The sequence below is a fragment of the Arachis hypogaea genome, chromosome 18 (assembly GCF_003086295.3).
Source record: "Arachis hypogaea cultivar Tifrunner chromosome 18, arahy.Tifrunner.gnm2.J5K5, whole genome shotgun sequence".
Classification (NCBI taxonomy): Eukaryota; Viridiplantae; Streptophyta; class Magnoliopsida; order Fabales; family Fabaceae; genus Arachis; species Arachis hypogaea.
In genome coordinates, this window is record NC_092053.1 from 48,340,336 (window position 1) to 48,357,508 (window position 17,173).

The 17,173-nt window shown below is 38.8% G+C and overlaps 2 non-coding genes across 2 annotated transcripts; both read left to right on the top strand.

The window, feature by feature from the left end:
* Positions 1-6,294: 6,294 nt before the first annotated feature.
* On the top strand, positions 6,295-6,400 carry LOC112774082 (small nucleolar RNA R71). Its single transcript, XR_003188590.1, has one exon. It is a non-coding gene; the product is annotated as a small nucleolar RNA R71 (small nucleolar RNA).
* Positions 6,401-16,777: 10,377 nt separating this feature from the next.
* Positions 16,778-16,886, top strand: LOC112774064 (small nucleolar RNA R71). Its single transcript, XR_003188576.1, has one exon. It is a non-coding gene; the product is annotated as a small nucleolar RNA R71 (small nucleolar RNA).
* The last annotated feature ends 287 nt before the right edge of the window (positions 16,887-17,173 follow it).

Consider the following 17,173-nt stretch of genomic DNA (forward strand, 5'->3'; position numbering starts at 1 on the left):
CAATATTTGGGAGCGGAAAGGCATCTTTGGGACAGGCTTTGTTTAAGTCCGTGTAGTCGACGCACATTCGCCACTTTCCATTGGCTTTTTTTACTAGCACGACGTTAGCTAGCCAGGTTGTGTAGGGTAGTTCTCTGATAAAGCCTGCTTCGAGGAGGGCTTTGACTTGCTTTTTGACCTCGGCTGCTCAGTCGGTGGACATTTTTCTTCTTCTTTGTGTCACGGGCTTGGCCTTGGAGTCTACGGTTAGTCAGTGGGACATTAGGTCGGGGTATATTCCTGACATGTCGGCTGGTGTGAATGCGAAAAGGTCTCTGCTCTGTCTTAGGAGGTGTGAGAGATCTTCCTTAAGATCGTATGGGAGGTTCCTGTTGATGAAGGTGTATTCCTCTTTGTTTTTCCTATCTGTAGTTTCTCCATGTCTCCTTCTGGCTCTGGTCTGGGTTGTCCGTCTTATCGGGCGTCCAGGTCGGCCAGGGATATGCCGGCCGCGTTGTGGGATCTTTTCTGTAGGGCTAAACTAGTGTTGTTGCATTCTACTGCGATTTCCTGATCTCCGTGAATTGTTCCGATGGAGCCGTCATCTGCTGTGAACTTCATGAGGAGGTATTTTGTGAAGATGACGGCAGAGAGGTCGTTGATCCTTTTTCTTCTGAGGATGACGTTGTAGGCAGTGGAATCTTTGAGGACCACGAACTCGGATAAGATTGTCTTCCTTTGGCTTCCCGTCCCTATGGTGAGGGGGAGGATGATGGAGCCGTCTGGTTTAAGGAAGTTGTCTCCGAGTCTGGTGATCCCGTTGCGGTGTGTCTGGAGATTGTCATTGCGGAGTCTGAGTTTATCGAAGGCTCCTCTGAAAAGGATGTTTGAGTCTGCTCCTGTGTCCACCAGTATCCTCCTGACTAGCCTTGGACCTTTTTTTTTTCAATGCTGTTTCTTTTGTTTCAAGGATTAAATTTTTGTTTATTTCAGAGAAGTCATAATAATTCTCTAAATCCCTGTTCCTTGTACATCAACATTCTTTGATTCAAATTTAAATATGCACTGTTCATGTCATGCATTCAGAGTTACAGAAAATACCACCACATTTAAGTGAATAAGACTACTCTTCAATATAAACTCAATTTCTCATGCAATATATCACTTCTTTTTCTTTTTCTTTTTGGATTCAAGTTTAGTGAGCAGTACATGAGACATATAACAGAATGAAACTAATTCTAAGAACTGAAAGTACTAATGATCATGCAAACAAAACAACAGAAAACAGAAAACAACAAAATAAGAATGGAAGAGAAATAGAATGAAAGGAACTCAACCACCTTAGTTATGTTAGTGGCCATCTCATTCCTCCATGAAGAGCATTCATCTCCCTTTAGTGCTTTAAAAAAAACATCAGCGAAGCGACAACACCAAACTTAAATGCTTGTCCTCAAGCAAAGAATAACCGAAAATAAAAAAAATAGTAAGATGAAAGAATAATAAAAGGATAAAAGAACGAGAGAGAATTAGGATTGGGGGTGGATAATTTGAATTCAGGCGCTAAGGGGTTTAATTTGGACGTCGTATGTGACGTGTACGCGTAAGGCACGCGTACGCGTGGATTGCGTTAAGTTTAGATGATGCGTACGCGTCAGGGATGCGTACGCGTGGACTTGGTTTTGTGCGAATCGCGCGAAGGTGGCCGCGCGCACGCACAACTCTCTGCTCGCATGGTATGGGAATCAAAATTTTCATATGACGCGTGCGCGTCATGCACGCGCACGCGTGGATGGCCAATTGGGGAAAGGACGCGCACACGTCAGGGACGCGTACGCGTGATGGGACTTGTGCTCCCAGCACCACTCCTGCTCAACTCTCTGTCCAATTTAATTTTTCACATGCACACACATGACGCGTACGCGTCAGCGACGCTTGCGCGTTGTGTGCTCTTTTTTTTTTTTTGTTGCCTGAAGTGTTCGGTTCCTGTTATAAAATAGCTGCATCATCAGAAAAATAGTAAAAACTCAATAAAAATCAAACAAGTAAGAAAACTACTACTATGAAAAATAACTAAGGATACGAAATTATCGGGTTGCCTCCCGACAAGCGCTTCTTTACCGTCACTAGCTTGACGGTCATCTCCTCTAAGGAGGAGGATCATAGGGGCTCAGCTCTTCACCCCTTACTTTGAACTTCTTTTCTGTGTCTCCATAAATTAGCTCAATGTGCTCCAGAGAGAGAATTCTGTTTACTGTATAAATCCATACTGGATTCCTAGTCAACACCACCTTCATTCCTGGGGAGAAACCTTCAGTAGGGATCTTTTTGTTTCTCCATCCCCTGGGTATTTTCTTCTTTTTGGGAACCTCCTCCTTGGTGGATGATGCATTTTCGACACTAAACATAGGTTTGATATCAGGAGGAATTTTATTGATTGTCACCAAAGGAGGTTTGAGCTGCAGATTCTGCTGTCCGTCATCAGGGGGTTCTTGAAGGTTTGGATCAATAAGCTCAGTCTGCATGCACCTCTCTTATTTACCTGCTGAATGTATATCTTTGAAGACATGAAAGACCGGTTGATCATTATGCACTCTGAGCACTAATTCACCCACTTCTACATCAATTAGAGCTCTTCTAGTGGCTAGGAAAGGTCTTCCTAGAATTTAGAGGCATTCTCATCCTCGCCTGTGTCAAGAATCACAAAATCTGCTGGGAGGAAGAACTTACCTACTTTGACCAAGATATTTTCCACTAATCCGTATGCAGGCTTCATAGAATTGTCTGCCATCTATAATGCTACCCCTGTGGGTTGTGCCTCTTGGATTTGCAGCTTCTTCATCACAGACAAGGGCATTAAATTGATGCTTGCTCCCAGATCACATAATGCTTTCTCAAAGGTTGTGCGCCCAATGGTGCATGGAATTTGGAAGCTCCCTGGATCCGGCATCTTCCTTGGCAAGTTATTCTGAATGATGGCACTGCATTCTTTGGTCAGGACCACTGTCTCATCTCCCTTTAAAGGCTTCTTCTTTGACAACAACTCCTTCATAAACTTGACATAGAGAGGCATTTGCTCCAAAACCTCAGCAAAAGGAATATTGATTTGCAACTTTCTGAAGACTTCCAAGAACTTTGAAAACTGCTTGTCCTTGGTCTCCTTTTGAAGTCTCTGAGGATATGGCATTTTAGGCTTGTACTCAGGAGCTTTTGGCAATGTAAGATAAGTGTCAAAAGAGTCTGGGAATGGGTTGTTCGCACGCTTTGGAGGGACGTGCTCTACTTTTGAGGCCATTATTTGATTTTAACCCACTTGTCCCAAAAATAGCCTACCTTTTACATCACCTTTGTTAGCCCCCTTGAGTCTTTAAAATCCCTTTTTCTTATTCTATAAACCACATTACTAGCCTTAAGCAGAAAAACAAATAAAAATCCCAAGTTGAATCCTTGGTTAGCTTAAGATAGAAAATCTTGTATAGTTTAAAATGTGGGAAACCTATTGGGAACATGGATGACAAAAACAAAAGGTAGAAGAGTTGAAAAGAACAAAAATAAATCAAAATGACAATTATTGGGAAGGATGCTCATGAGAAATCAAATTGAAAGAATTACCATGTGCATTCAAAAAAAAAGAGTTATTTATTTCTCAAGCATATGAATAAGGGGATACAAAAGAATTCCCCAAATGCAAAAATAAAAGCAATGCACATGGGATAAAAATAAAAATTGAAACATGAGTATGTAACATCAAAAGTGGAAAAAGATGGGAAAATAGGTAAAGTAGCTTTGTTTTACTAAGTATGTATGTTAGGTGAGATCTTAGTCTAATTGAGGATTCACTTATTAGCTCACTTAGCCTTATACATATATCCTTACGTTTACCTTGGCTCCATTACAACCTTAATTAAAGACCTCATGATTTTTGGTATGACTATATTCTATAATTGTTGATTGGTTAGATGAAGAACAAAGTTATAGAAAGTAAGAATAAAAAGAAGAATAGAGTGATTAACCCAATAAACACTGAGTGACTAGAGAGTAAACACAAAATCCAGTGAGGGTTCAATAACTCATCAACATATATCTATGCTTAATTTACTAATTGTTTTGCAAGTTTGTAAAATATTTTTCTTTCCCATCTTATTTGCAAAAGTGCTTTATTATTTAAGGGTTGGCTATGTATATATATGATTTCTTGAGAATGTGAATTAATTTAACTACATGTAAGCTTTATATATGAGTGAATAAATTAGAATTGCATGACTCATTTAGGTAGTTGCATTTAGAATAGGTTGCATTGCATAACATTCCACCACTTTAATCTCACCTTACTCTTTACCTTGGATTTAGCATGAGGACATGCTATTGTTTAAGTGTGGGGAGGTTGATAAACCCATATTTTATGATATATTTTGTGCTTAATTTGAGTGATTTATTTAATCCTTCACCCACTTATTCATATTAATTGCATGATTTTACTTCTCCTTCCTTATTATGCGATGTATGTGAAAAACATGTTTCCTATGCTTTAAAATTAATTATTTTAATTACCTTTATTTCCATTCGATGCCGTGATTAGTGTGTTGAGTAGTTTCAGATCTTCTAAGGCAGGAATGACTCAAAGGATGGAAAGGAAACATACAAAAATGGAAGGAAAGCACAAAACGGAGTCCTTGAAGAAACTGGCATCCACGCGATCGCATGGACGACGCGATCGCATGCCAAGCGCGAAGAAGCAGTGACGCGGCCGCATGACTGACGCGACCGCGTGATAAGAAAAGCTCCGAATGACGCGACCGCATGACCCGCGCAGACGCGTGACAGAGGCCACGCACCAGAAATTGCAGAAAACGCTCATAGCGAATTCTGAAGCCCTTTTTGGCCCAAATCCAAGTCCAGAAGGCATAGACCAGAGGTTATGAAGTGGGGGAATGCATCCATTCAAGGGAGTTTGCAAATTTAGTTACTTCTCATGTTTTAGATCTAGTTTTGAGAGAGGTTCTCTCCTCTATCTCTCTGAGGATTTAGGACTTCTCTTAGTTTTAGGAGTAACTCTCAATCCCAGGTTCTTTATTTTTATTTATTCTTCCAATTTAGTTTATGAACTCTTCATGTTAGATTATAATTTCCCTTATTAATGTTAATTGAGGTATTTCAATTCATGATTACTTTCTTTAATTTATGTTATTGTTGCTTTACATCTGAAGGCATTTTTATTCCAGCAGATTTACTTTTTTCTCTTTTGATCTTGGTTAAGAAAGCAGTAACTCAGGAGTTATCTTATCTCAACATAATTGATAACTGTTATCTTTTCTAATTGAACTGAGTTTCAATAATCCCAACCTTTTCTTAGGAAATAATTAGGATTCGAAGACCAAACTAATTAGTCCCTTGACTTTCCTTTACTTTAGTAAAGGTTGACTAAGTGGAATTAAGATTCAACTTTCATTGTTATTGATAAGAATAACTAAGTCTGGACTTCCAATTTCTCATACCTTGCCAAAAGTTTGCTTTGCAGTTATTTATTTATTTTAATTGCCATTTAATTTACCCGCCATTAAGTTACTTGTTCCTCATTCTTGAAACCCCAATTTACAATCTCCATAACCAATAATAAGAACATACTTCCCTGCAGTTCCTTGAGAAGATGACCTAAGGTTTAAATACTCGGTTATCAATTTAAAAGGGGTTTGTTACTTGTGACAACCAAAACTTTTGTATGAAAGGACTTTTGAAGGTTTAGAAACTATACTTGCAACGAGGATTTATCTGCAAATTTCTAGACCACGCAAAAGTTTCTCTCATCAGTCCCTCCACCCAAAATTTGGGTGATTTCTCCACCCCTGGTTGTAGGTCTGAGAATAGGGATCATTGTTGGATTTCTAGGACCACTCCCTACGTAATCTGACCTATTCAGAAAAATATTGAGCATAATCATAATTCTCATTTTGTACAAAATTATCTGTCATGTCATAAGAGACCCCTTGAGGTGGATTTTGGGTGTTGATAGCTGAGACTTGCATGCCACCCATCTGCTGAGTAAGTAAATTTATTTGCTGAGACATAAGCTTGTTCTGAGCAAGAATAGCATTAACAACTTCCATTTCCAACACACCTCTCTTCTGAGAAGTCTCTGAGTTCACAGAATTCCTGTTAGATGAGTATAAATATTGGTTGCTAGCAACCAATTCAATCAGCTCAATAGTCTCCTTCGGTGTCTTCTTCTTGTGCAATGAACCCCCTGCAGAATTATCTAAGCACATCTTGGATATTTCACCCAAGCCTTCATAAAATATGTCTAGTTGGATCCATTTAGAGAACATGTTTGGAGGGCATTGCCTAGTCAGTAGCTTGTACCTCTCCCAAGCTTCATAAAGAGTTTCACCATTCTTTTGCCTGAAGGTCTGAACCTCTACCCTAAGCTTAGTCAGCTTCTTTGGTGGGAAAATTTTTGTAAGAAACTCAGTAACAACCTTGTCCCAAGTATCCAAACTCTCCTTGGGTCGGGAATCTAGCCATAGCTTTGCTCCATCCCTCGGAGCAAACGGGAAGAGCATGAGTTTGTACACCTCTGGGTTCACTCCATTTGTCTTCACAGTATCACAAATCTACAGAAAATTAGAAATAAATTGATTTGGGTCTTCGTGGGGAAGACCATGATATTGGCAGTTTTGTTGCACCAGGGTGACCAATTGTGGCTTCAACTCAAAGTTGTTCGTAGTTATAGGAGGCACCACAATGCTTTTTCCATAAAGATCTGCAGTAGGAGCAGAGTAAGAGCCAAGCACTCTCCTTTGTTCTTCATTCCCATTCAGATTTACCACATTAGCATTAACAGCATTATTGTGATCCATAGTGGATTCTGCAGCCTTGCAAAGTCTTGCTTGTTGTAAACGTCGCCTACAAGTCCTTTCAGGTTCTGGATCAAAGTCTAACAGAGGTTCCTTGTTTTTGTTCCTGCGTATAAATAGACAGAAAACAAGAAAAGATGGGATTCTCTACGTCAGAGTGCAAAGAAGTCCCAGTGAGGTATCATGTGCAAAATAATAAAATAGATATACTAAATAAATAAAACAAAAAATTTCGAAAATTAACAGGGAGAATAAACAGGAAAAAATTGAAATAAAAATAACTAGGAGACACCAAACTTAATTTCAGAAATTAAGGAAAATATTAATGCTATTTATTTTTTTTCGAAAATAATAAGCAAAATTTAAATAAAATTAAAATTAAAACACCTAATCTAAGCAATCAAACAACTAAGAGTTGTTAATCACTATCAATCCCCGGCAACGGCGCCAAAAACTTGGTGTGGTAATTTATAACCCACAAACTAACCGGCAAGTGCACCGGGTCGTACCAAGTAATACCTCAGGTGAGTGAGGGTCGATCCCATGGGATTGAAGGACTAAGCAATAATGGTTACTTGATTTACTCAGTTAGGCAAACAGAAAGTAATGTTTGAGATTTTAAAAGACATTAAACAATATAAAGAATATTAAAAGAGCAAGTAAAGAAGTTGGAAATAAAGTATGGAGAAAGCAGTTAAGGTTTCAGAGTTATCTATTTTTCCGGATTAACTTTTCTTACTAACTATTTTAATCATGTAGGATTTAATTTATGGCAAACTATATGTGACTAGACCCTAATTCCTTAGACCTTTCTAGTCTCCTTTAGTTTTCATCAACTGCCAATTCCTTGGTCAATTAATTCAAATTAGAGTGTGATGATCAAATTCCAGTTTATATGCCATAAAAACTCTAATTACCAAAAAATAAAAGGATTATATGTCATGTATCCCGTTAAATCCAGATAATTAAAATTTAGGAGAATATGTTTTCAAGCTGTTGTTCAAGTAAAGAGCTTTTCCAAGTTATACAAGAACTCAAATAGAAAGAGGGTCATACTTCCGTTCCACCCAAATTCATAAGATAAAGAGCGAAAATAATTCTTAAATTATAAATCCATACATGAATTAAAATAGAAAAAGCAATAAAATCAATCCATACAAATAGACAGAGCTCCTAACCTTAACAATGGAGGTTTAGTTGCTCATGGTAAAGAGTGAAAACTAGGATTGTGAATTGTGAATTGGAATAATGTTGTGTTGGAATCCCCCTGTTAGAATCCCTTTTTATATCTAATCCTAATTAATTTAAAATCTATCTTCTAAAACTAAAATAATATCTTTTTCTATTTTATAATAAAAATTAAAGTTTAAATCAGAATTAATTAAAGCAATCAGCATGTCTTCAATTGATGGATGGAGACCACTTGCTTTATAGGGTCCACGCCTAATTTGGAGTAGGCATAACCATTCTTGTGTAAATCTCCCTTGAGTCTCTGCTATCCCCTGGCTCTAGTCTGTGTTTCTGGGCCGAAAATTGGGTCGAAACTCGGCCTGAAATCGCCCCCAGCATTTTCTGTGTTTTCTGCATATCGCGCATGTCACGCGTATGCGTCGATAGCCTTTTTCCCGTGTCACGTGTACGCGTCAGGAACGCGCACGTGTCGCTGAGCCAATTCGCTTTTCACGCGTACGCGTCAGGCACGCGCACGCGTCGCTCCTCGCTGGTCAGCTCCTTGGTTTCTTCTCTTTCTCTGCAGAAACTCCATCAAATCCAACCAAATGCTACCTAAAATAAATAGAATTGCACAAGACTCAAAGTAGCATCCATAGTGGCTAAAAGATAATTAATTCTTGATAAAACTTAACAAATTACATGCAAATTCACTAGGAAAAGATAGGAAAGATGCTCCCGCATCATGTAGTTAGAGAATTTTCCAATTCTGGGAGGTCGGTATATGCCTGCTGGTTTGGGATGTTCCTTCTGGGTTTCTCTTGGTGGGGGTTGGTGGCGAGGTGTCATATTTCCATGGTGCGTGTTGCCGTGCTGCCGTTTGTTGGCGGCTATGACCTGACTTACTTCCTCGTCGTTTATGTACTCCTTTGTGACGCTCTGGATCTCGTGCATGGTCCATACCGGTTTGGTAGTGAGGTATTTCCAGAAATCTTCATTCATGAGTCCGTTAGTTAGGTAGAGTCTTGCGACCGAGTCCGTGAGTCCATCGATCGTTAGACACTCGTCGTTGAATCGGTCAAGGTATTTTCTCATGGACTCGTCCTGTCTCTGGGTAACTCCCAACAAGCTGATAGGATGTTTGGCTTTGGTGATTCTAGTGGTAAATTGGGCCATGAATTTCCGTGAGATGTCGTGGAAGCCCATTATAGACCCATTGGGAAGGGCGTTGAACCATTTAATCGCGGGTCCGGCCAGGGTTACCGGGAAGGCCCTGCATCGGACCGCGTCAGGGGCTCCTTCCAGGTTCATTCTTGCTTCGAAAGCCATGAGGTGTTCCTGGAGATCTTTGGTTCCATCGTACTTCATGTCTGTAGGTTTGTTGAAACCTTTGGGGAGTTTTGCTTTCAGGATTCTTTCAGTGAAGGGGTAGCTCCCATGATTACATGGTCGCTTCTCGTGTGTTTGGCTTCTCGATGCCGTCGGTTGTCGTCGGTGTCGTGTCGAGGACTCGGGACACGAGAGGCGCTACGGTTGTGCCTTTTGCCATGCCGCCGTTCGGGCGACCTGGCGTGTCTTCTGCCGTTCGTGTCATGAGAGGCGTTGCGATCGTATCTCCTGTTGTGTCACCGTTCGAGCGACCTGCTGTGTCTAGCCTCATTGCGGGACTTTGATCGGGACGTCGCGTGGCTTGCGTCCTCGACGTGGTGTTTTTCCTTAGCTGGGACTCGTCCCTCGAGTTCTTGTACTCGGAGATAGAGGTCTTGGATTATCTGAGCTGCTTTTTCTCCCAGGTTTTTGGCAATCGGTATCTCGGGACCGTTCTCCTTGTTTTGCGTCGAGGTCTGGGGAATATTGCTTGCTATCCTTCCGTGGGTTGTAGTCTCTTGGTGTTCGGGAGTCGGGTTCCTTGTTCGGGAGTTGTCGTGGTGGCTCGGGGATTGCTCTTTGAATCCGTCCACCATTCCGTCTCAACGTTGCGAGTTCCCCACAGACGGCGCCAATGTACTGGAAGTCTCCGGTACGGGTTGAGAGATGGATTGGGAACTTGCGGGTTGAGGCGGATACCGGATTATTTGACTGGAGCAATGAGGGGTGATACCTGCAAAGACACTCCGACGCTCAAGTCAGAATGGATCTAAGAGGTATAAGGTGTGTAGAGTGAATGACATACCTGAGGGGGCCTGGGGTCCCCTTTATATAGGTGATAATAATTATCTTATCTTATCTTATCTGGTTAAGATAAGGGAGGTATTTGAATTCGAAAGTTAGTTAGGAGCTTTAGTAGGCCGGTTTCGGGCCTTCTGGAAGGATGAGATGGTTCGGACCCGGATAACCAGGTACGGAAGTCGTTTCAGGTGTGAAATCTGTGGGCTCCATCCATAACATAGAGATATAAATTTGTTTGATAATAAAAATATAAAAATAAGTGAAATATTTTTGTTTAATTTTAGATAATATTCAATTTTCTGTCGATCTAAAATCTAAATAGACAAAAGTAGGCATAGAAATACATTTTTTTTATCTTCTCTATATTTCTTGTTTATATATATTTGTCCTAAGACACTTAAAAAGCCTAACATCACTTTATGGTTTTTCTTTAACAGTATAATTATTAGTACTAGCATATGTGTTGATGCATGTTAGTTCAAACAGAGTAATCTTGATTCTCTGATACTCGAATATGAACATGCATGAGATGTTCCGATAATAGTCTTATTTTTTTTCTCTTTTAAAAATTATTATTAGTGTGTTTATCATGAGAATTGGCAAAGGCAACTGAATTACTAGTATATTCGTATAAATGAATGATAAACAGATTTCATATGGATAGGGTGATGAGGGCATCCTAAAATTATTACAAATTCTTAAAATGAACAATATCGATCAAAATAGTGACTAAATATTGGAAATTTAGTTTACAATTTCAAATTGACAAGTAACCGCGTTTCTTATGCTTTTAAACCCACCAAAACAATTCTAAACTGAAGAGTTACATATTTACTTAGCTTATTTATTTATTTCGGTCCAATGCAATAACAGGTTGACAAGTATATATGGAAGTTTCAAACTTCCGGTTGGGCAAGTAACCACATACATATTGTAAAAACGATGTTAGTGGGAATTCAGAATTACATAACTTCAAATTGACAAATTAAATAAGAAATAAAATGCTTTAAATATTTTACCCAAAATATTAACAAAAATGAATCTATGAGACACGGAAAAATATGTTTTTGATTCGGTCCATACTTAATTAATATATAATTTACATTTTACAGTTGAAGTTCTAACTTTTAACATAATATCTTTTAGCAAATAATGTAAGGGTTAACATGAATGCACGCTATTGTTTTTCTTTAGTGCGTGCGTGAAAGCTTTGACCACTAGAAGCAGTAAAGTCAAACACAAAAAGTCCTGTGTTTTAATGCTACTAAATCGTCATGTCATTTAAACTTTAAATACTCAACGTAACTGAGGCTTAAACAAACCATAATATCTAATAGACTAATAATGGATTTTTTTCCCTATTACAAAATAAAAAAATTATTTCTAAAATAAAAAATTAAACTAACTTTATTTTCCAATCATTTTTTTGGAGTTTATCTGAAATTCATCCAACTCTAGACAAATTTAACAATTTATATAAAGTTCGTCGAACTCCCCAATAAACTTAACAAATGAGTTGAAGATCGTTGAATCTTTCGACGAACTCCATCATGCTTATCCACCTATATATGATGGTCCTACTAAATTAACTCTTCACTTCTCTTTTCTCTTGTCTTCTCGTAAAATTCTCATTTTTTTTATCTCTACGTACTAATTACTTTTTTTTTTCTCATTTCATCACACATGGAATAATTTTTTTCTCTTCTTTTTAAGTTAATTTGTTATTATGTTTTTTTTATAGTTTCATTATACTTAATTATTTAGAATAGATATGGTATAAAAATAGTTGTTAAATATTATTGAAATAATTATTTAGATAGATATTGATAGAATAGATAATGATTATAGTTAGTTTACATAATGTTATATTTAATTTATTTTATATTATATTAGATAATATTAAATGCTGGTGTATTTAAAGAGTACTAGATTAATATTTCATTCAAATTAGTTAAATAGAATTAATATCTTACAATTATTTTATTTAATGTTTTCAGTTTATGTTTGATGTGTCATAATAGCTTATCCTATTTTGTATTGAAATTTATGTTAGGTTAATTTGTTAAATTAATTTATTTTAATTATTGTTATGATTAATAAATTTATTTTAGTTCATTTTAAATTATCTTATTATATTTATTTTATTTTAATGTAGTTTAATGGGACAAAATTTGTTAGGCTAGAGAACACCTTATATAAATTATATTGGGTTAACTATATTACTGGCAGATTTGGAAACTAGTATAACATCTAACTTGTGTCGTTAATATATTTAAAATTTTTATTATTAATTGGAGCCTCAATTTTATATAAGTATGTTTTTTTTTTCGGGTTTTCGGATCTTATGGACGAGAAGAAATTTTTTGGCGTCGCGCAGTGAGAAAATATTCATGGTATTCACATGTATGCTTTGAGTTGAACTCAATAGCTTTTATTAGTGTCTGTGCGAATTAAACATCCACTTGATGTTGTGCTTGAGCCTCTGTGTGCTTCCTCACAGAAAACTCACCCAATCAAAAGTAAGTCGACTTGACAAGAGCGGTTATTGACAAATTGCGAGTAGCCTTTATGACAGCGTTGATGCACTCAAACATATTTGTTTTCATGTGTCCAAACTTGTGACCTTGTCAATATACTATTAACATGAGATTTATTTTATCCAGTTTGTAATTGCTACATTCACTACAAGAAAACTGAGAATTGTCGGATTTACCGTCGGATTTAGCGATGGGTCTGATGAAAAATTCTTTATGTAGAACAATTACCTGCGGATAGTGGCTACCGATGGTAAAACTGCTGGTAACCTTTGGCGGCAAACCATGACAAAATGGGTGCCAACTGTAGCGTCGAATTTACCGTCGGAAGAATCTGACAGTAGATACGTTTAATAGAAACGCTGTGTTTTGGTAATCCAAACTGCGTTACCGTCGAAAATATCTGCCGGTAACCATGCCCTAAATTGGAACCGCAAACCCCTCCCCCTTCATTTTGAATTCTTTCTCTCTCTCTCTCTCTCTCTCTCTCTCTCTCTCTCTCTCTCTCTCTCTCTCTCTCTCTCTCTCTCTCTCTCTTTCTCTCTCTCCTCTTAATCACTCTCCAGCCACTGTCGTCGCCGCCACCGCTACCCACTCTTTTTCCCACCCTCTTCACCGAATCATAGAACCCCTGAGCCGCCACTACCACCTACCCTTCTGCCACTACCGCGACACCCTCACTGCAGCCAGCTTCTTCATCATCTCCTTCAATTCCTCTAATTACATCCCTTGTCTCTCCATTACCTCCACGACAGTAGAACCAAAACAGGGCACCCCTATTCGAGCTACTCCAGCCCCTATTTCCCTATCATTACAGGTTTTTGTCTTTCTTTTTTTTTTTCAAATTTATGTTAAGTTAGATTAGTTTTATTTAGTTAGTTTGATTTTGATAATTAGCTTAGTTAGATTAGTTACTGTTAGTTGATTATATGGTGGTTACATTAGGATAATTTGCTTTAGATTATTAGGTTTTGATTGTTGTTGTTAAAAGTGTTTGCATTGTCTTGATGTATGATGGATTAATTGCTGCTGATTTGATGTAAATTGTGGAGCTTTAGTTAGATTAGTTGCTGTTAGTTGATTATAGGGTGGTTAGGTTAGGGTAATTTGCTTTAGATTATTAGGTTTGATTGTTGCTGTTAAAAGTGTTTGGATTGACTTGATGTATGATGGATTAATTGATGCTGATTTGATGTGAATTGCGGAGCTTAGTTAGATTAGTTGTTGTTAGTTGATTATAGGGTGGTTACGTTATGATAATTTGCTTTATACTATTAGGTTCTTATTGTTGCTATTAAAAGTATTTGGATGGACTTGATGTATTATGGATTAATTGCTGCTAATTTTATGTGAATTGCGGAGCTTAGTTAGATTAGTTGCTGCCAGTTGATTATAGGGTGGTTAGGTTAAGATAATTTGCTTTAGATTATTAGGTTCTGACTATTAAAACTGTTTGGATTGACTTGATGTATGATGGATTAATTGTTGCTAATTTGATGTGAATCGTTGCTGATGTTCATGTTATTAATTGTTTGATTGTGTGGTGATTTACTATGTTACTACTGTTTGCTGAATTTCTTTAACTAGGAATTGCAATTTGTTGCCTTGCTCATGCTGAATTTCTAAGACATGTTGGTTTTGTGCAGTTGATTAATATATTGGTGTTTATTATGTTATTAATATGTTGTTAATATATTCGTTGTACAGACATGACGACAGATAGCAGAAGTTGATCGAGTGGGACATATGGTCGTGGTAGAATATGGGCTACCACCGAATCCCCCAAGACTACCCAATCATCGCCCTATACCACGACTACCTCGTCAATCCCTATAACGTCATAGGAGGGTCCGTCAGACCAGAAATTTATCATGGTCTTAAACCAGAATTGGGTGCCTCCTTCTGCTACGCCCCCTTGCAGATGCAGCGACCCCGTCGACAGAGCCTGCGGTGGGTGATACCTCCAGTGCTCCTGAGCAGGATGCCCATAAGAGCTTCTTAGCTCATTTATGGGCGTTGGATGCCTAGCTTTCTCCTTATCTGGCGTTCAACGCCAGTAAGGGACTCTCCCCAAGGTGTTCTATTTTTAGTTCTGAATGTTTCTGTCACTGTTCTAAGCGCTGCACTTGATCACAAATGTCAAAAAGCAAAGGAAAAAGAAAACTATAGAGAATGAACTAAAACAAAATCAAATGACAATATACAAAAGAAAGGAAACAAGAGTATTCTAATGATGGTTGGGTTGCCTCCCAACAAGCGCTTCTTTACTGTCATTAGCTTGATGGACAGCTCCTTTACGGAGGTAAATAGGGGCTCAGATCTTCACCCCTCACAGTGAACTTTCTTCCTGTGTTTTCATGAATGAGCTCCACATGCTCTAGAGGCAGGATCCTGTTCACTGTATGTTGAAGGATTGGACTCTTAGTGAAGACAACTTTCATGCCAGATGAGAGGCCTTCAACAGGGATCTTCTTATCCCTCTAGCCTTTTTAGGGACCTTCTTTTGAGTACCTTCCTTCTTAGTGCTTAATGCTGGTTGTCCAACACCAAACTTAGAGTTGGTCTCTGGAGGCTCTGTAAAGCTCTGTATTGAGAGGGAAGGTTGAAACATTATGTGTTGCACAATGGTACCACCTCTGTCAGAGGGAGATTGAGGGTTAGGTATCTTGAACAAAATATAATCCTCATGTAATTTCAAGACTAGTTCTCCTCTTTCCACATCAATAATGGCCTTAGCAGTGGCTAGGAAAGGCCTTCCAAGGATGATGGATTCATCTCTATCCTCCCCATTGTCTAGGATTACAAAATCAGCAAGGATGTAAAGGTCTTCAACATTCACTGGGACACTTTCCACCATGCCATATGCCTTTTTTAGGGACTTGTCTGCCATCTCTAATGAGATCTTGGCACGCTGCACTTCTAGAATTCCTAGCCTCTTCATTATAGATAAAGGCATCAGATTGATTCTTGAACTAAGGTCACATAGTGCCTTCTCAAAGGTAATGGTCCCTATAGTACAGGAAATCAGGAAGCTTCCAGGATCCGACAGCTTTTGAGGGATCTTCTTCTGGACTAAGATACTGCACTCTTTGGCCAGTACCACAGCCTCATCTTCCTCCTCCAATGCTTCTGTATGAGAGGAGTTGGCCTTCAGCTTCCTGAGGATTGCTAGGAATCGAGTAATTTGCTCTTCCTTGGACTCCTCATCCTCATCTGAAGAAGTGTATTCCTCAGGTTCCTCTCCCAGTAAAGGGGCGTGTCCTAGTAGACTCCTCTTTGGGTTCGGTCATAGCTTCCACCATGAGGGCCTTGTACTCTTCCCCTGGATTTACCTCTGTGTTGCTTGGAAGAGTGTTGGAAGAGATCTCCGATATCCTCTTACTCAGCTGACAAACCTATATCTCCAAGTTCCAAATGGAATACCTAGTTTTAGCCATGAAACTATGCGTGGTCTTGGAGAGGTTAGAGACTATAGTAGCCAGGTCAGAGAGGCTCTGTGTGGGATTCACTGTCTACCGTTGAGCAGGATGGAATGGTCTGTTGTTAAATCGGTTCTGGTTCATTCCACCCTAATTATTGAAGCCTTGTTGAGGCTTCTGTTGATCTCTCCACCCAAAATTGGGGTGGTTTTTCCATTCCTGATTGAAAGTATTCGAATAAGGATTGTTGTTTGAGTTTCTGGAGGAGTTTACCATGTAGTTAACCTCTTCCATGGTGGTTCAGGCGTTATCACCTGCGTCTATCTCATAAGCTGTCTCTGGACAGTAAGCATCAGAGCTCTGCGTCCCACTTAAGTGCTGAGTGATCATGTTAATCTGCTGGGACATGAGCTTGTTTTGAGCCAAGATGGTGTTTAATGTGTCCACTTCCAAGATACCTCTCTTCTGAACTACCCCATTGTTCACAGGGTTCCTCCCAGAACTATACATATACTGGTTATTGGCAACCATATCTAAAGCTCTTGCGCCTCTTCAAGCGTCTTCTTGAATTGGAGGGATCTACTTGCAGAGTGGTCCAATGACATCTTGGATGCCTCAGATAGGCCATCATAGAAGATGTCTAGCATAGTCCATTCTGAAATCATGTCAGGAGGACATCACCTGATCAGTTGCTTGTATCTTTCCTAAGCTTCATAGAGGGATTCACCCTCTTTCTGTCTGAAGGTTTAAACTTCTACCCTAAGCTTGCTCAGCTTTTGAGGTAGAAAGAATTTGGTCAAGAATCTATTGACCACCTTCTCCCATGTGTCGAGGCTTTCTTTAGGTTGATAATCCATCCATAGCCTTGCTCTGTATCTTACAGCAAAGGGGAAGAGCATGAACTTGTAAACCTCTAGATTAACTCCATTGGTTTTGATAGTGTCACATATCTGCAGGAAGTCAAATATGAATTTCTTTGGATCTTCCTGTGAAAGTCCATGAAACTAGCAGTTCTGTTGTACTTGAGTGACCAGTTGAGGTTTCAACTAAAAGT